Source organism: Capra hircus, chromosome 15 (genome assembly GCF_001704415.2).
Source record: "Capra hircus breed San Clemente chromosome 15, ASM170441v1, whole genome shotgun sequence".
Classification (NCBI taxonomy): domain Eukaryota; kingdom Metazoa; phylum Chordata; class Mammalia; order Artiodactyla; family Bovidae; genus Capra; species Capra hircus.
In genome coordinates, this window is record NC_030822.1 from 34857129 (window position 1) to 34873406 (window position 16278).

At 39.4% G+C, this 16278-nt stretch overlaps 1 pseudogene; it reads left to right on the forward strand.

Moving 5' to 3' along the window:
* On the forward strand, window positions 1-7898 carry LOC102181589 (annotated as a pseudogene).

Consider the following 16278-nt stretch of genomic DNA (forward strand, 5'->3'; position numbering starts at 1 on the left):
ATGGCTTCAGTAATCCTGGTGAACTTACAGTAGGAAGTGACCTGCCCCATTTGCCTGGAGCTTCTGACAGAACCCTTGAGCCTTGACTGGCCACAGCTTCTACCAAACCTGCATCACTACAAACGACAAGGAGTCAAATATTGGCCAAGAGGGAGAGAGTAACTGCCCTGTGTGCAGATTCAATTATGAGCCTGGGAACCTGCGGCCTAATAGGCATGAGGCCAGCATAGTGCAGAAGTTCAGGGAGGTCAAGGGGAGCCTGGAGAAGCAAGACAGAAATCTCTGCACCACTGAGAGAAACTCCTACTCTTCCGTTGGAAGATGGGAAGCTCATTCTCTGGCTTTGCGAGTGGTCCCAGGAGCACCGTGGTCACCACACATTCCTCGTGGAGGAGGCTGCCCAACAGTAGCAGGTAAGAGACCAGAATGGAGGGAAGAAAGGCCAGAAAATGATACCTAAGGGGAAATCTTGACATTGGACTTTACCTGGTCTCCATGAACCTAAGGCCTGTGATTCTTTCTTTCCTATGTTGTTGTTCAGTCACTAAGCCGTGTCCCACTCTTTGCAACCCCAAGGACCGCAAGCATGCCAGGCCCATCTGTCCGCCATCGTCTCTCAGAGTGTGACTGTTTATGGAATTCTCATGGAGTGGTTTGCCATTCCCTACTCTAGTGGACCGTATTTTGTCAGAACTCTTCACTATGACACATCCACCTTGGGTGGCCCTGCACTGCGTGGCTCATAGATTCATTGAGTTATGCAGCCCTTTCACCATGACAAGGCTATGATCCCTGAAGGGGATATTCTCCACCGTGAACTGCTCTCTTCTTCTTTTTCTTTCATTCTCAATATCTGAAAAACATTTCTGTACACTCACCCACTTACAAAGTAATAGCCCTACATACAGATTCTTAGTCAGAAGTAGACATTCATGCATCTTGTGTTAATAGGTGGAGATCTGTGCCCAGGAGAAGTTCTCATTACCCCATTGAACAGGAGGGAAACTAGGACATTGGGAAGATTGAGGTATACTTTCTCCCCGCTCTAGAACCAGGTTTCTTCCAGAACAAAGAGAACCAGTCTTATTTCTGGTGAGAGAAGATGGTGATTTCTATCTCTTGAGTTGTAAAGAACACATTCTCCACCTCAGTATTTTTTCAAAATCAGATTCTAATTGCTGTTCTCAGTTTATGTAAAGTTTATTTATTTATTTATTGGAAATCAGCCTGACTCCTCCATCATTTATCCTCTACAGTCTTGCTTAGAAGGCCCTTTCTTGACACTGATATGATTCTTTTCTCACAGAAAATGCTCCAGTCATATCTGGAGAGGTTGAAGAGGGAGAAGCAGGAAGCTGAGAAGATGGGATTTGACTTCAGAAAAGAGATATCTACCTGGAAGGTAAGAGGAGAAGCTTACTGAGGAAGTTAGATAGATATCTTGGCAGGACCTTGGGTTGATCTCAAGGTGCTGCCTTCTTCTTAGTTCCCTGACAGTTAAGTTATTTGACTAGGCTTTTTCTTCATCCTTTCCTGATAAGAGTGGTGGCTGAAAAGAGAACATATCACAAATGGCCACAGATATTTGGAGGGAGATATTCTTATAGAGGGACTCTCTGGTGAGGATGACAAGCAAATTTCATTTTCCATTCTTGTCATGTGTTTTAAGCTTTGACTCTCAGAAGACATCTGGCAATGGCTCATGGCTTTGTCCTTGGGGTTCAACTTTTTGCAGAGGGTGATGGAAGGGGATCAGGAGTAATGCAGAGAAGCATGAGCATCCTGGACAGATGTGTGAAGCCTGCTCGCACCCAGGGATCCCGTTTGGCTCTGAGTTGTCCTCAACAACTTGGGGCAGATTTGGGGCCATAGTTTTGAAGTCAAATAGAAAAAAAAAGGACAAAGTCAGTTTCACCATGAATTGCTCTCCTCCTCTTTCTCATTCCTGAAGAATCGAGTATAACATGAGACAAAATGTCCAGGCAAAGTTTAAAAAACAGAGTGATCCTGGACAGTGAGGAGCTGAAGGGACTGCAAAAGTTGAGAAATGAAGAGTAAGTTGGTTTACAGAACATAGCAAATTCTGAGAATGAGCTGGTCCAGTAGAGTCAATTGGTGAGAGATCTCATCTCAGATCTGGAGCATCATTTGCAGGGATCGGCAATGGAGATGCTGCAGGTAAGGCTTGGAAAGAAGTCTGAGGATCCAAGGTATGAAAAAAAATGAAGACTAAGTTTTCATCTCTTCTGTGTTGCTATACTCTTTGTGGTGTTGTCAGTAAGGTTGTTTTGGGCCTCCAGTACCGCTTCTTTGCATCTATTTCAGAGGTTTTAAGAATAAGTGAATGCATGAATTGAATGCAAGAATAATGGGGAAAATTTTTTTTTTAATGTGTCAATTTCCCTGTAAATATTTGATTGTGGAGAGAAGATTCACTGTGTTTGGAGGTTTTCTAAAGGCCCCTGTTATCTGTGATCTAGTGTTAAGCATTTATTGGATGCTTCTTCATGATGCAGCTTGGTCATAGACAAATACACCTCAGATTCCAATAGGCTTTTTTTCTCCACTCAATGTGTTGAGATTTCCTCCCTTTCTCTATTTCCGAAGAAAGTTTTTAAAGGATTGTTATTTATTCTCTAAATATTCAATGGAATTAACTATTGAAGTATCTCACTCTGGGTGTTTTCTATTGAAAGGGTTTAAAATATCTTGCTTGTGTTAGGATCATTTAGATTTTTTTTACAGTCCTTGAGTCAGTTATTCTATGCCTTGTAGAAAGTTGTCTATTCTAAGTTGCCTGATTTGTAAGCATACAGTTGGTTATAACAATCCTCTATTATCCCTTTAATTTATATAATAATCACAATAATGTCTTTTATTCCTGATTTTGGTGATTTGCTTTTTCACTTTTTTTGGTCACTTTAGCTATGCTTTGTAAATTTATTGATCTTTTAAAAAAACATTGTTTTAGTTATTTTGTTTTTAAGCTATCATTTTTGTTTATTTTTAAACTTTCTTATTCATTTATTTCTCTGTTACATTTATTTTTTTCTTTGTGTGTGTTTTTGTGTGTGTTGGGGTGTGGGTGGGTGGGTGTGCTGGTTTAATTTGCTCTTTCTTTCTGTTTATTGAATTGGAAACATCACTGATTCGGGACCATCTCTTCTGATATAGGGTTTGATGATATAAGTATATTTAACATTTCATATATTTTGATTGTTTAGTTTTAATTTTCATTCAGCTCAACATACACTCAAATTTCCTTCACAGTTTTCTTTTTCTTTAAATTTTGTTTGTTTGTTAAAACTTGGATATTTTAAAATATGTGGTTAATAAGAGAATACTTGGTGATTTCTGAGTTTAACATCTGTTGCAGATTTCAATTTTAATTCTGACATAACTAGAGAACAACTTGTGCATGGGTGCTTGCTCATTCGGGACTAACTCTTTGCAACCCTAAAGACTGTAGCCCACCAGGCTCTTCTGTCCGTGGGATTTCCCAAGCAAGAACACTGGAGTGGGTGGCCATTTCCTTCTCCAGGGGATCCTCCTGACCCAGAGATTGAACCCGAGTCTGCTGCATCTCCTGCACTGCAGATGAATTCTTTACCACTGAGCCACCGAGGAAGCCCATTAGAGAATATATATTTTTTATTATTTCAAGCTTATAAATTTATTGACACTTGTTTATGGCCTAAAGTACTGTATACCAGAGAAAATTTTATTATGAATTTGAAAATATTGTATGTTTCTCATTTGTTGAGTAAAATTATCTTTATATGTCAGTTAGGTCAACTTGGTTGATAGTATTGTATGTGTCTTCAATATATTTGATGGTTTATATAAGCTGTTATCTTATTGACAGTGAGCTATTGAAATATGCAACTATTATTATTGAATTGTGTATTTCTCCTTTTATTTTTGCTTCAAGTACTTTGAAGCTCTGCTGTTCCGTGCATCTGTATTTATAACTGTTGTATATTTTTGATGTAGTGAATATTTTATAATTATAAAATTTCCCTCTCATCTTCCCATAATATTAATCTTGAAGTATTTTATCTAATATTAATGTAAATCTTTGATCTATTCTTTTTTATTTCTGCTTGCATTTCAAGCATGGTATATATTTTTCTATCTTTTTTAACTTTGCCCTTTTTGTACCTTGACTATGTCTCTTGTAAATAGCAAGAAATGAATTTTGCTTTTTATCCAGTTCAACAAATCTCTGATTTCAATTGAGGCATTTATGCATGACATTTAATGTAATTGTTGATGTGACTGTGTTTAAATTTACTATTTTACTGTTTGCTTTCTATGTGGCTATCGTAATTTTCATTCTTTTTCTCCTTAACTAGCTTATTTTGTATTAAACGAATATAAACTAGTATAACATTTTGTTTCCCTGTGTTCATGGTGGTATTTTTTCAGTTTTTTTTCCCCTACTGGTTGGTCTAGTGATTAAAATGTGTTTCCTATCTTATCTAGATCTACTTTAGACTAATATTAACTTAGTTTCAAAAAAATCGAAACTTTCTTCAGCATCCCTTCATTTCCTTTCTGCAACAATGTAGTGATCCTTTTAATATGAGCATCTGATTCTGTGCAGGCAAATGCCTGCAGGAATCTGCACATTTTGCAACATCTGGGAAGAGAAGCTCTCTTCATCTGGAGTTTATATCAGGATGTTTGTGTTTCCTGTATAAACTGAGAAAAAGAATCAATATAGGTCAAATCAGTAGAATTGGAGAAAGACACAGATCAGATTCTGAGGACAGTGTTTGAGTTTCAAAATTAAATTTTGATTAAAGTGGTGACTGCTTCCCCTGCTCCAATCCTGTATTCTTTCTCTACTTATTCTAGTCTAATTTGATTTTTGTTATGTACACAAAAGAGCCCTAATGTAGAAAGTTTTTTGTTTTTTTTTTAAATTCAGATGTTGTCATAGATTTTGGTGACATGGGGAAAGTGAATCCTCAGTAAAGGAGACTAAATATAGTGGTACATACTGGTTAAAATAAATAAAACATTAAATGCGGTGATTAATAAATAAAACATTAAATGTGATGATTAACATGTCTAAAAAATGTTAAGCATCTGGACTAAACAGACTCAATAGAGACTAAACTGCAAGTAAATGCCCCCAGGTTTTAGAAAATGAGTGTATATTGGTTCGGTTCAGTTCTGTCGCTCAGTCAGGTCCACCTCTTTGCGACCCCATGAAACACAGCATGCCAGGCCTCCCTGTCCATCACCAGCTCCTGGTGTCTACACAAACTCATGTTCATTGAGCCGGTGATGCCATCCAGCCATCTCATCCTTTGTCATCCCCTTCTCCTCCTGCCTTCGATCTTTCCCAACATCAGGGTCTTTTCAAATGAGTTAGCTCTTCAGGTGGCCAGAGTACTGGAGTTTCAACTTCAACATTAGTCCTTCCAGTGAACACCCAGGACTGATTTCCTTTAGGATGGACTGGTTGGATCTCCTTGCAGTCCAAGGGACTCTCAAGAGTCTTCTCCAACACTACAGTTCAAAAGCATCAATTCTTCAGTGCTTAGCTTTCTTTATAGTCCAACTCTCACATCCATACATGACCACTGGAAAAACCACAGCCTTGACTAGACGGACCTTTGTGTATATTGATAACTTTATGGAAATGGGTTACAAGAAAGGAGACAACAAGTTACATATTAGATATCCTAAGTTACTCTTCCCTGTGGCTTATTTACCACTAAATAAATTAATATATATTTAAGAGACAAAGGTGAGTAGAAATAAAAGTGTTGGAAATCAACTGCACATGTGTATGCTGAATTTAATGGAGTGGAAGAGATTGTTAATTGTATACAAAATGAGAAGAGAGACACCTGTAAAGTACCTACATGGATATATTTGTTTGCTTGTACCCTCTATGAAAGCCATATGAATAGCTTGAGGAATATTAGAATTATATAGGATTATGTATTCATCTTTGATTCTTGAAAGCTTGGTTTAATGCTTGGCACAAAATTTGTATATCACTTCAATTTTGTTTAATAAATGATAGAATCATGAATTATTCAAATCATCTCTTGGATCATCAGAATTGTAAGCTTCTTCTTTTTCCCATAAATATGTCTCATTTCCATATACTAGAAGCCTCATGCTTCCACAGAGGTTGGAGATTTTCTACCTTTTTAGAAATCTGACAACATCACATTCTGGAATGATTGGCCTCATTCTTGTATTTACTTTCTGGCTCTCACATTGAAACCATCTCTATTTCCACAATCAAGGGCTGGTGGGGATGTAAATAAGCTTTTTAAGTGGGGACACCTATCACTTTTTGACTCATATTTTCTTTTTTCTCAGTTGGATGTGAATGGCATCATAAAAACATCTGGGAAGCCAGAGATGGTCCTTTTATACTGGTAAAATAATTTAAAGCTAATAGAGTTACCTGATGTGTAATTAGGATAAAACAACGCTCAAGGCAGAAAAACAGAGTATATATTTAGCTTACATTTCTGTTCACAAATCATGACTAGATTGTTCTGTAAACTTTGAAAGGAAGTTGAAGAGTTTGGGTCAGGGCCAGTATTAGGAATAAGATATTGCAGTATCAAAACCCTGTGACTTCATAAATTTAACTCACACTGTGTGTAACTGTGTAACTCAGGTTCCCATATTTAGTATGTGCTTGGCTTATCATGTGGAGGTTGAGTCTTTACCTGTGAAGAACCTAGAATTAGAGACAACTCCTTTATATTTAACTTTCTGCTCTGGGAATAAAAGAGATACAGTTTTCCTTTATCTTTCTGTTCAGATTCCCCCCAAAACAGACTTGAATCTTAAGGAATATTTTGGCCTTGATGCAAAGAGTTGATTCATCTTAGCCACATAATTTAGGTGCCAGAATGGAAAAGTGCCATCCATGTGTCTGAATTTGCACCAATGTGTCAGCATCAGACTCTTTACGAACACATGAGATCCAGCCCACTCCTCATTTAGTGTTCATAATGTCTTATTTTCCAGTGGTTTGTAATTATTCCCAGCGATCATGAAATATCATGCTGTTCTGAGAACCTCCCTATAAGGGAGCAGCCTTTGAAGATTTGGAGACTCTAGACTGTGTCTCATACCAGATATGTCACAAACACCCAGGAGCCTGATCCAGCTACATCACATTCTGACATCTTCCTGGGAACACATATCTATGCAGTGATTCCACAAAAGAAGTTTTTTAGGTACCAAAGTTTTGTTAAATGTATCATTTCATATAATTTCTTATTATCTCAAGGAGGAAGAGAGGGAGAGGATAATGATTTCATTTTGAAAAGAAAACTGTCTTTCTGACAGGTAAAGATTATCTCAAATCACCCAAAGGTAGCTGGGACATGAGCACATTTCTTCTGGCTCCAAGGTCAGGCATCCACTCTTCCCTTTCCGAGGGTTTCCAAGAAGACAGTTCAAGTGCATAAATGGAGTAGAAGTAAAACTCAACAGTGTAGGGATCAATTTTTGTTTTCTCCAAGGGTGAGACCTTGACTCTGAAGTAGCCAGAAACTTTCCCAAAGGAAGAGAGGAGAGTATTTTGAGCTCCTGATTTGACAAACATACTATGAGTGTTTAATGGTGAGGCATGCTGCCCCAGAGGGTGTCTGTGGGATTCATGTGATGGAGAAAAACTTAGAAGACTCCATTTCTAAGTGTGGTAGGGAGAGGGAAGCCAGACACTATGTGCTGATGATATGATTGTTTCTATGGGGAGTGACCAGAAACTTGGTTCATCCTCTCTTTTACCAGTTCACTACTTCACCATAATCTGGAAGAAAATAGATTATAGTGCTTATTCCTTTGCTTATATTTAATATTGTGGATTTTTAAAAATCATTTCAGAGCTAACAGATGTACACTACTGAGATAAGGAAATAAGGAGACAGTATTATCAAGCCACCTTGTTCTCAGCATCTTTCAGAATTTTTCATTTTCTAGTTGGTCTCATGTTTTGAGACCCATGTTTTCCCTCCCAACACAACAAACATTGTCTTTGCACTGAAGTTACTCTATAGATCCCGTTCAAAATGTCTGAAATAAAACTACATCATCGCGCTAACCCAAAAGTGAAAGTGAAAGTGAAAGTTGCTCAGTCCTGTCCAACTCTTTGTGAGCCCATGGACTCTACAACCCATGGAATTCTCCAGGCCAGAATACTGGAGTGTGTAGCCTTTCCTTTCTCCAGGGGATCTTCCCAACCCAGGGATTGAACCAAGGTCTCCCACATTGCAGGTAGATTCTTTACAAGCTGAGCCACAAGGGAAGCCCACCCTAACCCAACCCAACCCAACTCAACTCTATGATATTACCATAGTTCACATGACCCTCCATAATCCCACTGTTGCTGCTGCTGCTGCTAAGTCGCTTCAGTCGTGTCCGACTCTGTGCGACCCCACAGATGGCACATAATCCCACAGGTAAATCAAATATTGCTATTTCTGTGAATCAGAACGTAACATTTCTGCACAATAGGAGATAACACCTGTCAATGGGATATAACTGATTGCCAAGGTCATAACTGATTGCCCAAAATAGTCCCTAGCATTGTGGTCAATTAATCTATGGCAAAAGAGGCAAGCATATACAATGGAGAAAAAAGCAGTCTATTCAATAACTGGTGCTGGGAAAAACTGGATCAGTTCAGTTGAGTCGCTCAATCATGTCCAACTCTTTGGGATCCCATGAATTGCAGCACGCCAGGCCTCCCTGTCCATCACCAACTCTAGGATCCATCAAGTCAGGGATGCCATCAAGTCAGTGATGCCATCCAGTCATCTCATCCTTGGTTGTCCCCTTCTCCTCCTGCCCCCAATCCCTCCTAGCATCAGAGTCTTTTCCAATGAGTCAACTCTTCGCATGAGGTGGCCAAAGTACTGGAGTTTAAGCTTCAGCATCATTCCCTGCAAAGAAATCCCAGGGCTGATCTCCTTTAGAATGGACTGGTTGGATCTCCTTGCATTTCAAGGGACTCTCAAGAGTCTTCTCCAACACCACAGTAAAAAGCATCAATTCTTCGACGCTCAGCTTTCTTCACAGTCCAACTCTCACATCCATACATGACCACTGGAAAAACCATAGCCTTGACTAGACAGACCTTTGTTGGCAAAGTAATGTCTCTGTTTTTGAATATACTATCTAGGTTGGTCATAACTTTTCTTCCAAGGAGTAAGTGTCTTTTAATTTCATGGCTGCCATCACCATCTGCAGTGATTTTGGAGCCCCCCAAAAATAAAGTCTGACACTGTTTCCACTGTTTCCCCATCTATTTCCCATGAACTGATGGGACCAGATGCCATGATCTTCGTTTTCTGAATGTTGAGCTTTAAGCCAACTTTTTCACTCTCTACTTTCACTTTCATCAAGAGGCTTTTTAGTTCCTCTTCACTTTCTGCCATAAGGGTGGTGTCATCTGCTTATCTGAGGTTCTTGATATTTCTCCTGGCAATCTTGATTCCAGCTTGTGCTTCTTCCAGCCCAATGTTTCTCATGATGTACTCTGCATAGAAGTTAAATAAGCAGGGTGACAATATACCGCCTTGACATACTCCTTTCCCTATTTGGAACCAGTCTGTTGGTCCATGTCCAGTTCTAACTGTTGCTTCCTGACCTGCATACAGGTTTCTCAAGAGGCAGGTCAGGTGGTCTGGTATTCCCATCTCTTTCAGAATTTTCCATAGTTTATTGTGATCCACACAGTCAAAGGCTTTGGCATTGTCAATAAAGCAGAAATAGATGTTTTTTGGAACTCTCTTGCTTTTTCGATGATCCAACAGATGTTGACAATTTGATCTCTGGTTCCTCTGCCTTTTCTAAAACCAGCTTGAACATCTGGAAGCTCACGGTTCATGTATTGCTGAAGGCTGGCTTGGAGAATTTTGAGCATTACTTTACTAGCATGTGAGATGAGTGCAACTGTGCAGTAGTTTGAGCATTCTTTGGCATTACCTTTCTTTGGGATTGGAATGAAAACTGACCTTTTCCAGTCCTGTGGCCATAGTTGAGTTTTCCAAGTCTGCTGGCATATTGAGAGCAGCACTTTCACAGCATCATCTTTCAGGATTTGAAACAGCTCAACTGTAATTCCATCACCTCCGCTAGCTTTGTTCGTAGTGATGCTTTCTAAGGCCCACTTGACTTCACATTCCAGGATGTCTTACATATAAAAGAATGAAGTTAGAACACTTTCTCATATACAAAAATAAACTCATAATGGATGAAAGACTAACAATAAGACTTGAAACCTTAAAAATATCAGAAAAAAACCATAAGCAGAACACTGACAAATTGTAGCGATATTTTGGGGGGATCTGTTCTGGGGCTTCCAAGGTGATGCAGTGGTAAAGAATCTTCAGGAATGCAGGAGATGGGGGTTCAACTCCTGGGTGGGGAAGATCCCTTGAAGTAGGAAATGGCAATCCTCTCCAGTATACTTGCTTGGAAAATGTCATGGACAGAGGCGTCTGGCAGGCTACAGTCCATGGGGATCACATGGCTGAGCTACTGAGCACTCCTAAGTCAAAAGGAAAAAAAAACCAAAAAAACAAAAAACAAATGAGACCTAACTTAAAACTTTTTGTAGCAAAAGGAACTATTGACAAAATGAAATACAAACTAGAAATAAGAGAAGATTTTTACAAATTATATGTCTGATAAGGTATTAATATCCAAAATGTATTAATATAGGCAGCTCATACAACTCGATATCAAAACAATCCAATTAAAAAGTAGGCAGAAACTATTTTTAGGGCAGCAAAGGAGACACAGAGAGAACAGACTTGTGGACACTGGGGAAGGAGAGGGTGGGATGAATTGCGAATGGCATTGAAACATACACATTACCACATGTAAAATAGAAAGCTACTGGGAATTTGCTGTATGATGCAGGGAGTGCAAACCAGGTGCTCTGTGATAACCTTGAGGGGTGGTGTGGAGTGAGAGGTGGGAGGGAGATTCAAGCGAGGTGGGGGGAAGGAGGGACGTGTATATACCTATGGCTGATACATCTTGATGTGTGGCAGAAACCAACACAACATTGTAAAGCAATTATCCTCCAATTTAAAATAAATCACATGTAAAAAACACAAATGAGCACAAAACCTCAAGAGACATTTTTCAAAAGATACACAGCTGGCCAATAGGAACATGAAAAGGTGTACAACATTGTTAGTCATCAGAGAAATGTAAATTAAAACTACAATGAGATATCATGTCACCTTCACCAGAAAGGCTATCATCAAATAGAAGAGGAAGGCAGAAGAGAAAACTCAGAGTGAAATGTGAATATGGAACATTGCTGACTTTGAAGATGGAGGAAAGGGACTAGATGCTAAAAAAAGTTAGTGAACAGATTACCTTCTAGAACTTTCAGAATGGAACACAGTCATCTTAATCCCTTGATTTTGGCCCAGTGACACATATGCAAGAATTTTGAATTACAAAACTATAAGATAGTAAATTTGTGCTATTTTAAGCACAAATTTGTTTTAGCAGCTATAGGAAAAAAGTATTCCACATCCAACAACAAAAAAAAGTATTTGTATTTTTTTAAGAACATATGCACATCTTAACCCATCAACTGTGTGGATCACAATAAACTGGAAAATTCTGAAAGAGATGGGAATACCAGCCCACCTGACCTGCATCTTGAGAAATTTGTATGCAGGTCAGGAAGCAGCAGTTAGAACTGGACATGGAACAACAGACTGACTCCAAATAGGAAAAGGAGTACATCAAGGCTGTATATTGTCACCCTGCTTATTTAACTTCTATGCAGAGTACATCATGAGAAATGCTGGACTGGAAGAAACACAAGCTGGAATCCAGATTGCCGGGAGAAATATCAAGAACCTCAGATAAGCAGATGACACCACCCTTATGACAGAAAGTGAAGAGGAACTAAAAAGACTCTTGATGAAAGTGAAAGTAGAGAGTGAAAAAGTTGGCTTAAAGCTCAACATTCAGAAAACTAAGATCATGGCATCTGGTCCCATCACTTCATGGGAAATAGATGGGGAAACAGTGGAAACAGTGTCGGACTCTATTTTTGGGGGGCTCCAAAATCACTGCAGATGGTGATGGCAGCCATGAAATTAAAAGACACTTACTCCTTTGAAGAAAAGTTATGACCAACCTAGATAGTATATTCAAAAGCAGAGACATTACTTTGCCGACTAAGGTCTGTCTAGTCAAGGGAATGGTTTTTCCAGTGGTCATGTATGGATGTGAGAGTTCGACTGTGAAGAAAGCTGAGCGCTGAAGAATTGATGCTTTTGAACTGTGGTGATGGAGAAGACTCTTGAGAGTCCCTTGGACTGCAAGGAGATCCAACCAGTCCATTCTGAAGGAGATCAGCCCTGGGATTTCTTTGCAGGGAATGATGCTGAAGCTGAAACTCCAGTACTTTGGCCATCTCATGCGAAGAGTTGACTCATTGGAAAGACTCTGATGCTGGGTGGGATTGGGGGCAGGAGGAGAAGGGGATGACAGAAGATGAGATGGCTGGATGGCAGCACTGACTTGATGGATGTGAGTCTGAGTGAACTCCTGGAGTTGGTGATGGACAGGGAGGCCTGGCGTGCTGCGATTCATGGGGTCACAAAGAGTTGGACACGACTGAGCGACTTAACTGAATCTGAATCCATTATTGAGAAAATCAAAAGACTACATTGATTTAGTCATATATCATATTTATCTTACTTATTATACAAATATACAGTATTATAAACATATAAAGTAGTTCCATATGAATGTATAGATTCCATGCATTCAAGTGTGTGTATGTGTTCTTGTAAGTTCAGAAATTGATTTTAAAGCTATCATGGTAATGCAAAGTGCCAGGAAGTTTAAAAATTTTTGGAAGAAAAGGTTGGAGCACTTATATTCCAATATCAAGACTAGAAAATTTTAAGGGTAAAGAAAAGTGAAAGTGTTAGTCACTCATTTGCATCTGACTCTGTGACCCCATGGACCGCAGTCCACCAGGCTCCTCTGTGGAATTTCCCAGACAAGAATACCGGAGTGGGTTACCATTTCCTTCTCCAGGGGATCTTCCCCACCCAGGGATTGAACCTGAGTCTCCCACATTGCAGGTAGACTCTACCAACTGAGTCATCAGGGAAGTTTTTAAGTGTAAACCTGCAATATTTATGCAAGTTTATACAACTAGACTAATTAATGAAAGTCAAAAGTACAGGAACATTCTTAGGCCTATGAGAATTCTGTCTCAACAGACTGAATTTTCTAGACTGAATCTCTCAGGGATCCAATAGCCACAGTGTACTGAAACCATCAAACTTCATTCCATCTCAAGGGAGAGAAGTTAATATGTTTGATTGTATTCCTTACCTGGCAATGGGAAATGAAGGGGATATAACCTGTGTTGTCTCTCCTGGGGATATAAGAAAATGCATAAATGTTTTCTTTCATCTCTTTCAGAATCTCCTCCAGCCTAAAATTTTGCTTTCTTCCTTTAAATTGAAACTACTATTTCTGTGAAGCAAGACACAGAAGACAGAGCTTGGTGAGTTGAAAACTATAATCAACTAGAAAGAAGATAAATGCTACACTGGCTCTATGACCTTATCAAATAACATTGCCTTGAGTTTATTTAGTGTCCAAGTAGAGGCTGTGCCCTGGAGGACATGACTCTGGGAGGAAGATGTTCCCAAGTACTGTGACCGGTAATGGCAGGGGATTCATAAGCAAAGAAGAGCTCTCTGGGTAAAAGGCTGAGGTCAGTCAAATGATTTTGACTAAAGCAGCAGACCATGGTTTGGATGTTTCTTTTTTGACTCCCTTTTGTAGTTTTAATGATTAGGGGTTTATTTTCTCCTTTTATTATAATTTTTTTTCCTGTGACCCTGAGGAAATGTGCTTCTTTTCAAGAGGCAGTAAATCTATCCTCCAAAGGACTGAGTTGCAATCTAGCTTAAATTTACAGTTACATTTCTGAGCTTTCTTGATCTATTTATTCTTCATGCTACAAGAGATCATGTTACCATCTTTTTAAGGGAGGATTGTGCAAGGTCTATTGTCCTCTTTATTCTAAAAAGTTCAGTGCCTGTAGGAGTTCAGTCTGCATCAGCTCTGGAGGAGTAATTTAGAATATATATTCTTGGGTTTCCCAGGTGGCTCAGCGATAAAGAATCCACCTGCAATGCAGGAGATCCAGGAAGATTCCACAGGCCCATGTGCCACAACTATTCAGTCTGCACTCTAGAGCCCAGGAGCTGCCACTATTGAGCTCATCTGCTGCAACTGCTGAAGCCCGCACAACCTAGATCCCACGCTCCACAAAAAGAGAAGCCATAGCAATGAGAAACCCACAGGCTGAAACTGGAGGGTAGCCTCTGCTCTCCATAGCTAGAGAAGAGCCCACACAGCAACAAACACCCAGCACAGTGAAAAATAAATAAAATGATTATTATGTTTTAAAAGCAAAGCAACCTTAAAAAAATAGAATATATTTAAGGGGCAGAGAGCTGTCTTTGGACAGTGGGGACTAGTTCCATTCCTCCTAAGTAGATATTTTGTTCACTTAAGCTAATCCAGGGCTCTTGCAACAACCAAAACCATCCCTATGAGAAGCTCACTATATAAAGCTTTGAGCAGGAGTAGGAAAGAGAGATCTCAAAATTCTACATGGCTCAATCCACTTCTGCCTCCTTGCCCACAAAACTCTAGAAAACTGACAAATACAATGATATAGAGCTGTTATAGTTTGTCCACAAAATCCACTTCCTTCCTTAAAATCTTTTTGAATGACTTTGCAAATATGTGATGGAGTATAAGAGCTAAACCTCTCCAAAACTGGCCCAAAGATGACTCAAGTTGTGCTGGGCCTTTCTGTTGCTGTGCTCCCTGGTCACAATGTTACTGATTCTCTTTTCAAAAGTACTTTATAAAATAATCACAGAATAGAGTTAAAACTCAAGTGATATTTCCAATGTAAAAGTCATCTTAAAGGCCAGCTCTATATGGGTAAAACTGAAGATTCCCAAAGATGGATTTGCAGTTCAAGTACTGGCAGATTAGAAAATGAAAACACTGATCAAAAGTTTATTAGTCTTTATTTCGTCTCTTGGAGGTGAAAATATACTCCACTTGACTTTGCCTAGGTTAAATCACTCTGGCTGATATCTAGTATGGAGGCTTTCCCAGACCTCTGATGACTAGGGATGTCTCCCAGTTGATGTTAGGAAGCAGATCCTCCAAAGCTTAGGGCATTGCCCCTGAAGTCATAAATTATCCTCTGAGCTCACTGCGCTCTGAGTCACAGAAATGTTGCTCACTTGTCTTGCACATTTCCTGACAGATGCCTTCTCTTATGGGCTTCCCAGGTGGCACAGTGGTAAAGAATCTGCCTGCCAATGCAAGAGATACAGGAGACTCAAGTTTGATCCCCAGGTTGGGAAGATCCTTTAGAGTAGGTAATGCAACCTGCTCCAGTATTCTTGCTGGAATAATCCCATGGACAGTGGAGCCTGGTGGGCTACAGTTCATGGGGTAGCAAAGAGTCAGACATGACTGAGTACCCATCCCTTTTCTTAATAGTCACATCCCAGTAAGCATACCTTAATCTGAACTGTATTTCAATCTCTGTGTAACAAACCTCCCATAGTACACACAACACTGGAATATGTCCTTTCTTTTTCTCCTCCCCGTCATTATTTTTCCGCTACTTTATTGAAATACCTCAGATATTTTATCAAATCCAGTGTCTAAGACATAATATTTACTCCTTACAGGTCAATTACTCCCTTTTTGTCTTGTCTCATCCCATTTAATAATTTTAATATTTTTCTATTTCCCCCCCTCTCTTCCTCTCTGTCTCCCTCATATGTCTCCTTTCTCCTCAGACATAATTTATTTCTTCATTTGAACCTATGCCTATCCTAAATATTCTTCATTGGTTAAAGGGACATGATTATTTAGGTTTAATCATATGAAATTGCTGACCTACAAAAATAACTATTTCACATGGTTTATTAACAAATGCATAAAGAAATGAAGTGGGGCCAATGGCAAAGCAAAGGGGGCAATAACAAGTCAATTCTATAGATGCTAGTTCGTCCAGGGAAGAAGGTACTTCTCATAGAGGAACGCTGAATGTGACAGCTGCTGTCCTCAACAGCTCACCACCAGAGTGCTCACCACCAGGGTGGAATTGTTACCTTTCATGATATATTCTGACAACTGATTTGTCCTCAGGGCTCAAAAACCAGTGGATCCCAGACTGAAAAGACC